A 9,886-nucleotide genomic window follows, 5' to 3' on the forward strand; every position below is an offset into this window, starting at 1 on the left:
TCAGCATTTTAAGACTACAACCTGTGGCTTTCTAACTAAGAGACGCTACTCAGCACACCAGGAAAAAGCCACCAAGTTGACTTCTCATCTGATCTCTCCTTCCCTGGATGAGGGCAAACTCAAAGGCAATTCAGCTCTCACCACAGAACAAGTTTAGCACCCCAGCAGCAGTGCTGATCACAGAGGAAGGTAATTTAGCTCATCACCTTCACCCACAACAGAGATCAGCAGCTCTGAGTAATGCAGGGCACCTCAGATCCTGGTCAGAAAGCCAGAAGCTTTATGGGCTGCTGGTAAAATGGAGATCAAACAGATCAGAGGCCAGAACAGTCACCCCACAGCACCCTGACATGTGCTGAGAGCCAGGCTACAGCAAGGAAGGAAACTAGAGAAGACAGCACAGTTCTCAACTACCCCAGGTTTCAAAACGTGCATATTCTCATGTGTCCTGTCTGAGCTGGTAGGACAAGAAACCATGAGTTGGAATAAGAAGGTCAAGGCTCTAGGAGAACAGGACTTTCATCTTCAAACCCAGCTGGTGCATTCACCTCTTGGACTGTCGCAAAAGGTGAAGTTTTACATACAGAACCACCCAGACTCACTCATTACAGACCCAGGATCTAGCTCAGATAAACAGATCAGCCTGTGCCTAGCTGCAAGATGAAACCAGGGAGACAGCTAGCTATGGGAAGCAGCCAAACACTGTAACTAGAGCACCAGCTCGCCCATTGGTATTTAAACCACCACAGCAGCCATGAGCAGGATGTTTGTTTCCACACACACCCCTTCCCCACATCTACCTGCCATCTCTTCCCAGCATCAGCATGGCTAATCTCCCCCACCTATCTACAGACACTTTATAAATAGGCTTACAGCTTCAGTCCATCCAGGCCCTGACGCAAGAGCAGGCCACCGGTGGGTGCAGCGAGCGGTGTGTGCCCTTACGACAACGCTGACATTTCCCAATCCGCAACAGCCACCAGCCTGCAGAACGGGGGAAACACCAGAGCCAGAGCCTCAAAATCGACCCAAAGCCTGCTGCTTTTCACAGGGTGCAGTCGCTGCCACAGTCAGCAGATAGCAGCTCACCTCCTCCTCGCGGAAGGCAGCTACCCAGAGACCATTCCCAACTTCTTGGAACTTTATCTGGGCTCCTCCCGGAGCTGAGCAGCCTGCAGAACCCAGCTACTCACTAGTAATGTGGGGCTCCTGGTACAACTTGTTTACAGAGAGCAGGTCATAGGATAGGCTGGAAGGTGTAAGCAGGATATTGTTTTTATGGCTCTGAACTCCTGCCCAGATAAGCTGATAAGACTCAGGGCTGAGGGGGAGGGGAGCACTTTCATAGGTGCTTTATTTAAAATGAAGCAGCACGGTGAACTGCAGTTCAACATTTAATACTTAATCACAAGGTTTCCATTCAGCTTATTTTCCTTTAATAAGGTTTGGGGGTTTTGGTTGGTTCTGGGGTGGGTTTTTTCCCCCTGGTTTTGTTTGGGGTTTTTTTTGTTTTTTTAAAGGAATTTCATTTCCTATCAAGGCTTTCAGGGCACCAAAGCACCCTGCTTCAAACCCCAGCTCCTCAGGCTCTGCTGCCCAGGCTGTGGAGCTTTCAGGGACAGGCTGTCTCTGGAGCATGGTGAATTTTTCAGAGGATCACATCTCCCTTCTTTGCCAAGCCCCTGACACAGTTTTAGCAGCTTCACACTGCTCTAAATCATTTTAGACCTCTTCTACGCTGCAAAGCCATCAATCTCTCAAATAATGAGAGCTTCCCTCAATGTGTGCTTCCCCCACTCTCCCTCCTGATCACCCCCAGCCATTTCACCACCCACCATGATACCCCCAGATGCTGTTCTCCTCAGCTGAGGACCTTCAGCTGACCACCAAAAAAGGACCACCTCAGTATTTCTCAGAGCAAATCCAACACAAGAGGAAAGGGGATGCTTTTTCACAGTGCATAGAAGAGGAAAAACGTCAGGTCCCCCACTGCATGGCCAAGACACAAGGAGTCTTCTGCCCTTTCCATTGCCAGAGCCTGTCCATTTTGTTGCAGAGACACATTTCAGTCACAGATGAACCCAGCACCAGCTTGGACATTCCTGCAGCCTAACAGCAGAATGAATATTTCAACGTCTCCACACACCACCGAATGCTGTGACTGTTGGTTTACTGACACAAAAACAACTCCAGCCAGCAGCTCGCTCCTGCCACTGCACTGAGCTACACTGCAGGATTTATCTTAAAAATACTCCCCAGGTAAGTTTGGTTTTCTTTCAAAGGCAGGGAAGAAAGGCTGCCTACAGATTTTGAGAGGATAAATAATTCAATGCTTGAATGCCAAGGGCAGTACTGCATACATCCATATGGCAGGGACAATGCAGACAGTAATGTATGCTTCACATCACCACCCTGACAGTGCCTTCAACCCTGACCTAGAAAAAAACATCACTTTCTTCTGCCTACAACAGCTAATTCACTCTCTGCCGTTGCTACCCTGCAACACCAAGGACTGCCACACGCTTTCTGTTTACTTTGGGGTAATGTGTCCCAATTCTTCAGCCTTTGCACACTGTCATCTCATTCTCTGCTCACAACAGCCACATGCAACACACACAGCTTGGCACACCGTGAACTTAAAGGGTGAAAATTCACCAGAGGAGACGGAGATTTCAGAGGGCCTCTTCAGGAGTTCATGTCTTTTCACTACTAAAACTGAAAGGAAAACCCAAGAGGGTTTCTCCTATGTGAGGTCTGGCAAGATGCCGGCATGGAGGGAGAGGGGAAGCTCGCAGCCAGCACCCATCACCTGCCTGAGCTCCTGCACTGGGTGTTGATGGGCTCCAGGGCTCCTGCTCTGCACTGAGCCAGATGCAGGACCACAGAGATCCCACTGATGGCTCAACAAAGCAGAAGAGGCTGCTTGCTGGGGAAGCCTCCCCTCCTCTCCCCCTACCAGCAAACCCGCAGTTGCACTCGTTTGATGCTCCCACAATTAACTGTACAAGGCACCACACTGCCCCACTGTCCTGTTTTGGTGGAGGTTTGGTGATATCTCCACATCCTACAGTTTGGAGAAAACATTACAGAATCAAGAACAACAACTCTGGAGCCCAAAATACCCAATATAATTACCCACACCTTCTAACAGGATTATTTCCTTTTTTGACCCCAATTACTCTTCCAGTTTATTAGAGAGAACTCACAGACACAGAAATGTTAACACCCTAAAGAGTCACATAAACAGGGGGTGGGGGGGGAAAGTCTGAGGGCACCATCATAAACAGAGTTAATGGAACTCAGTGATTGGAAATGGATCTTGAAAGCTGTCAGATCAAAGCCAGATCTTTCTCGTGTAAGGGCTGCATTACCCTCGGAGCCACAGAGCTAATACCCTCTCTATAAAAAGAAGAAAAAATGTTGCTCAAGTAAGTTAAGAGCAGCAGCGTTTCATCTGTCAAAAGGTGCGAGGCTTTCATGGGATTAGCCATTCCACACACGGCATAAAAATTAGAGCAGATTTCTGAAAGCCCTGGGCTCAGCTGACAGAGACTACACAGCCCAACGTGTGCTCCTGCTTGCCTCACACACGCTGCACGCCGAACAGATTTCTCACTGCTATTAGCATTTAAGCTTCTCTCTCTCCCTCTCTCTCTTTTTTTTTTTTATACCCTTGTAAAGGATTACAAATTGGCATCACCTCTAACTAGCCACAGAGGAAGCGAGCACCACCGCCCAGACTCTTGACAAATTAAGGTATTTTAAATACCCAACAAGAAGGCGCTCCAGAAAACAGCAGTTCTCACTGGGGGAAGCCTGCAAATTCCAGGTACCGTGGAAAACATTCAAACCCAGCCTCCAGATCGTGGGTGCTGACAGCTTCCTACCCCCTTCGCAGCAGGATGCCAAAGACAGCGTTCTCCCCAAGCACGCTTTGCTCTAGCTGCACAAGCCCACACAGTTTAGGACGCCTGTGATTGCAAATAATTGGCTGCACAAGCTTTCCCTTGAACCTTTCTGGGAGTGTTTTTACGATCGTGCATCAGTGGCACACAAATTACATAACACCCAGCTGAGAGCCCCAGCGCTCTGCACCCAGCTCCATGCTGCTCATCTCCCTTGCAGGGAGAAAGGAAAACACTGAGAAGCTGCACCACAAATCACTCCTGCGAAGTGTCGTGCAGACTGGTTTAAATTAGCTGGGGTAAAAATATATGAGTTTATCACGAAACACTAAGATCTTTGCTATGGAGACACCACTTTCTCCCCACAGCCTTTTACAACTGAAATCCAGACGGTTCTCACCCGCGATGGAGGCAGCAGACGAGCCACCTTCACTGGAGCCTCATCAAGGAAATACCATTAGAATAACAACCACCATGTAAATATTCTCAAGCTGTGCTCAACTGAAAAGCACCAGTACCTGTCACTACTTGCTGTGCATCTACCCCCACTAAATCTTCATACTGAGGAAGAATTTTAACCCATAAGGCAGACAATCCAGCCTGAAATTCAGGTACTCGGCACCAGGTGGGAAGAGGGGCCAAGCAGGTGACTTCATAGATGTAATTAACCAGCCCCAGCCCTGTGTGCTTCCTTCCCTGTGAGAAGAGTTTCTTCGGCAAGTAATTAGACTGGCCCAGTTAAGACTCAAGTCACCACAAAACACATTTTCCCCCAGAACAAAGCCACATGCACCTTTATAGATGATTCAAGCAGTATTTGAGGCCACACGGGGAGTATTGTGTCCAGTTCTGAGCTCCCCAGTTCAAGAGAGACAAAGAACCACTGGAGAGAGCCCAACAGAGGTTACAAAGATGCTGAGGGGACTGGAGCACGTCCACATGTAAGGAGAAAAGGCTGAGAGACCTGGGGCTGTTTAGCTTAGAGTAGAGCAACTGAGGCACTCAACAAGAACTAAAAGGGTAAGGGGAAAAAGGACAGGGACAGACTCTTCTAAGTGGTGCCCAGGGATACAACAAGTGCAATGGACAAAAACAAGAACCCAGGAGGTTCCTGAACAGGAGGAGAGAAGAATTTGCTATCAGGGTGCTGGTGCCCCACAGCAGGCTGCCCAGAGAAGCTGTGGAGTCTCCTTCTCTGGAGAGATTCCCAACCCACCTGGACATTGTGACACTGGGCAACGTGCTGTGGGTGGCCCTGCTTTAGCAGGCTGCTTGGACTAGATGGCCCCAAGAGGTCCCTTCAGACCCCCATCATGTGACTCTGCGATGTTGTATCTCCAAAAATACCACAGTAAGTTAAAAGCTCTTCCTAGCTTTTGCCTCAGTCACTGCCCGGATCTAAAACTAACTAAAACCACCATGGGAGCCCCCAAAGCTCCCTGGTTTATTCCCTTTCTTCACACACTTCATCACGACAGAGCACCTCCTCCTTTTAACGTGTAGAAAAACAGAAGGTAAAAAAAAAAAAGAGAAGAAAAATATCCAAGTACTTCAAACACATGTCCAAAAGCCACAACACAAAGACAAAGAGTAGAGATTAAACGTTGTAAAGATAGACTTGTCAGGAGCCTCCCTTTGAAGTATCTGCAGGAAACACTGTCATCACACAGCCATGTCACAATTACACAGTTAAAATAATCACCACCAGTTGTAAGCAGTCCATCTGGTTTACTGCAAAGGGAACGCTGCTGGTGGAGTATTGATTAACACCACTACTCTTCACTGACCCCAGAGAAATACATTTGTCTGCTCTGCTGAGCAGCAGAGGAACGCTTGCACGCCGCTGTGCCGTGCCTGGGTTTGCTCAGAAGCATTTTGGGGAGGACTCTGTCAATCTAAAGGCAAGTAGAAAATAATCTCTACAGGTCGTCGCGCTGCCTACCACACACCGAGCAAGAACCGGAGCCCAGCGCTTTGCTGGAGGGGTTTGGGGAGTTGTTTTGTTGAGTTTCCTTCCCCCATCCAAAAGCAACACTCCTATTAGCCAATATTGTATGTTTAAAGCTGAGGAAATGCTATTACAACATCAGAAAAACAAAAAGCAGCGCCTTGAAAAAATAGCAATTCACCCTGAGCCACATTCTTGATGAAACGGGAGACACAGACAACAGCTCAGTTTTAAAAGCAGAAGCAGAACTGAGTGCTAAGGCTGATTGTGAAACACTGAAGGAACATCTCCAGCCTGACCAGGCCACTAACACCAACACGACCAGAGCTCCCAGAATCACTGTTTAGAGCAGAAATAACCAACTAATAGCCAGGGACAGATGAAGCTGGAGGCCAGAAACCAAAGGGCTCGTGTTGTTCGCTCCACCAGCACCTCAGCCTGCTGTGAATTTCGCAAAGCAAACCTTCAGCACTGACTCAGGCACGTCTGGAGGTGATGCAAGTCCCAGCTAGCCCAATAACACAGGTTCCCAGCCAGCTCCAGAAGCCCAGACCGTCCTTCTGCAGGGAGGGCACAGACATGATGTGCCCCGGCAAGTCTGATACCTTCCTGCACTACCTCCTTTAGGACCGACGAGTTCTCCTAGAACCAGAGACCTGGAGCAGCTCTGCATGAAAAAAGCTGAGCTGCACAAACTCCAGACACACCTAAGCAGGAGCAGACGCCAGGATGGACACAGCAGCACAGACAAGGCTCTGCTTTGGGGACAGAAACACAAAGGCTCTGGGGGTACCTGTGCTGTAGGAGCAGCTCAACCACAGCACCCAAAACACAGCAAGAGCACCCTTGGAGTGAGACCTTCCACCAAAGAGGCAGAGGCAATGAAGGCCAAGGGGGTGACTATGATTTAGGAGCAGCTCAACCAGAGCATCCCTCAGAGCAAGGCCTACCAGTGACAGAGCTCTTCTCATGAAAGAAAACAGGTCACACAGCTTCAGGGCAGCGTTTCACAGGCATAACAAAACAAGGTGCCCAAGTTTCCCTGCCGAGGCAGAGAAGTCCACATAGGTCTTGCTCCACATCGTGTTTCAAAGCCTTTTACCACACGCCAACGCCATCATTTAGAAGCATTCCAACGTGCACCTCTAATCTGCCAGCAAATCCAGCCTGTAAAAACGCCAACTTTGTAAGTTAATCAAGTTAAACATTTAGTTCCTGGTAGAGCACACACACAAAAGAATGTATCGAGGCCATTTGAAAACATGCGAGAGTTAATCTCCTTCTCCCTCTCTCCAGGACTCTCTGGAGTGGTTTCCTTCCCACCCCACCCCCTCCCCAAGAGGAAAAAAAAAGAAGTAATTGGAGTGATTATATAAAAACGTTCCATTTTGTGAACAAACAAGCAACAACAAAAGGAAAAATACAGCTAACCCCAAACTGCTGAAATGTACACAAATCCCAGCCTTTCAGGAAAGGATAAAGCACTACACTCGCAAAATGTTGCAGCCTACACAGCAAAGGAGGCAAAAAACCCCTCGGTCTATACCCAATTTCAGAAGCCATCTCAGGAGGGAATTTTGCTTCAAGAGCTGCCTGGAATGCGTTCTCTGCCTATAGGGCCATGTCCCCAGCGGTAAGAGAGTACTTTGTGTACAAAACCAGGAGGGGGGAGGAACCCTTTCCTGCAACTGGATATCAAAACACATCTCCAAGCTCACAGCAGAAGCCAACCCGTAGACACACCGACCCTTGTGCCTCAATGAAGAGACGGTTTCCACCCCCCTTCCCCAGCACACACACCCCCCTCGCAGGACAGCTGCTCTCTCTGGGAAAGGGCAGAGGGCACGGAGGGCTCAGCTCATCCCAGCTCCTGGAGAGGCGAGGGCTGGGGAGGTGGGGAGAGCAGCGATTTGCCTTTCTAAACACGCAATCAATCTACCAGACTGGGGGAGGTTAATTCTGGACTGCAGAAGTGCAGCTGTTTTGGGTTGGGATTCTTTCTTTCTTTCCTTTTTTTTTTTTTTTCCCCTGCCTTCCTCTTTGCTAAGGGGCAAAGGTGTCGAGCAGCCCCTCCCCGGCACACAAAGGGCTTCTCCGAGAAGAAAAATACCGAGCAATTTAAAGATTAAACTAGAAATGAAATAAATAAAGGCAGACTAGCCAGGCTGGCTGGCGGCAGCTCGGTTCAGCTCCATCCTCTGCGCACACACAGGCAGGGCTAACGCCTACCCAGGGATGATGAAATGGGAAACGGAAATTACCATTTCAGACAACTTTTGGTATTGTTCCTCCCAGCACAGCACTCACCCCAAAATGCGTTTTCCCTTCCCCCCCGCACCCCGGCCTCCCCCGCCTCTGTGCACTGTCATATCCCCACCAAAAAAACCGAAGTGGACAAGAAGGACCAACCAACGCTGCGGGCTCAACCCACAGCCCTGTCTTCTTCCTACCCCATAATGCCCCCTGCAAGCTTCTATACCCCTAAATATTTCGCAGCCTCCAACTCGCTCTACAGCTCCCACGCACGCATCAGCCCCCCAAATCCTCCTCACCCCAGACACCTCCTTTCCTTCCTCCAGTTTTCTGCAGCCCCTTCCTTCCCCTGTCCCTCTCTCCTTCCAATGGTCAACCCTCCGCTCGCATCTCTCCCCCCCCCCCCCCCCCGCAGCCTTGCAACAGCCCCTTCTCGCTCTAAACGCCCCCAGCCTCCTTCATCACCACCCCCAAACCCTGGGCATCCTCTTCTCACCCTTGGTACGTCGCTTTCTCCCTTCGACCCGACCCCGTACTGCCTTCTCCCTCACTTCCACCTGCACCCCCCTCCCCCGGCTCCTCGGCCCCCCTTCTCACCATTCCCGGTGCCCCCTCTCCCGACCCCGCTCTATGCTCCCTTTCCCCGGTGCCACTCCAGCCCCTGCCTAGTTCCTCTGCCTTCACCCTCTCCACTATCTCCAGTCCTGCAGCCCCCAGTGTCCTCTCCAGCCTCTGCTCTCATCCCTCAACTCTCCTCCACCCCTCTGCCCCCGGTGCCCTCCCTGGCCCCCTCTGCCCTCATCCCCTCGGCTCCCTTTCAGGTCCGTGTGCCCCCTAACCCCTGTCAGACCTCTCCACCCTCGTCATCCCGAAGCCCCGGTCCCCCTCCAGCCCCCGCCTACGTTCTTCTTCTCCCCGACCACGGCGCAGCAACCCCTTTCTCCGGCTCCCCGAGCACAATTCCACCCTCCCCCCGGCCGCCCCTTACCGGCGTTCCGGGCTCAGCGGGCCGAGGGCAGCCTCGCGGAGTAGCGAGGCCTGCGGCTCCGCCGGCCCCGCCGCATAGAGGAGGCGGCGGCCGGGGGTGGAGGGGTAAACTAGAAGAGACGACGGCAGGTGCTGGTGCTGCTGCTTCTACTTCTGCAGCGGCGCTGGAGGGCGGCGGGGGCTCGGGACTAGCGGAGGGGGCGCGGGCAGCGGCGGCTCCCGGCCCCGCACTCCATGGCCCCGCCGCACTCGGCCTCGGCCTCGGCTCGCAGCGCTGCCGCCCGCCTGATCGGCCACCGATGAGACGCCGCCGTTCATTGGCCCGCCGTGTCGGCGTGCCCCATTGGTGGAACACGGCGTAGTACCTCAGTGATGTCAGCGCGGCACTAGGCGGGGGTAGAGAGGGGTTGCTGCGCCTCCGCCCGCCTAGCGCAAGGGCTGATGGGAGCAGGGAGACAGAGCCGAGGAGGGGAGAGGTCGCTATTGGACGGCGTGTCCCGGCAACGCGGCGGCTCATTGGTGGCCCCTCCGGAGGTCACGAGCGTGGCGGTGCTTCCGGAGCGGGGTTCGAGGGGACAGCGGCGCGCACCGGGGTGGGCCCTGTGCTGGGTGGGTTGGCCGCGCTGCCTTTCCCGGCCCCCGAGCTACGTGTGGGGAAAGCCGAGGGCCTGCTAGGATTGAGATAGAGGTGCCCGTTCCCTCACCGTGGAGGCCTAGGCCTTTCCGCGTCCCCCTTTTCTCTCTGCTCCCGCCTGCCGAGTGGCCGTGGAGTCGAGCAGAAGCCCTCACAGCA

General features: G+C 52.1%; 1 protein-coding gene across 3 annotated transcripts in view; it reads right to left on the bottom strand.

Moving 5' to 3' along the window:
* Nucleotides 1-9,377, bottom strand: part of ANKRD11 (ankyrin repeat domain containing 11) — a 170,621-nt gene extending 161,244 nt beyond the window's left edge. For 2 of the 3 annotated variants that reach the window (XM_054170026.1, XM_054170024.1), the window contains exon 1: nucleotides 9,095-9,377. The gene's annotated coding sequence lies outside the window, so the exon portion shown is untranslated. Of the gene's footprint in view, nucleotides 1-7,399; nucleotides 7,470-9,094 lie in introns of those variants that run through there. The other variant, XM_054170025.1, reaches the window with a different exon arrangement.
* Nucleotides 9,378-9,886: the final 509 nt, after the last annotated feature.

Source organism: Dryobates pubescens, chromosome 19 (assembly GCF_014839835.1).
Source record: "Dryobates pubescens isolate bDryPub1 chromosome 19, bDryPub1.pri, whole genome shotgun sequence".
In the NCBI taxonomy this organism is placed as follows: domain Eukaryota; kingdom Metazoa; phylum Chordata; class Aves; order Piciformes; family Picidae; genus Dryobates; species Dryobates pubescens.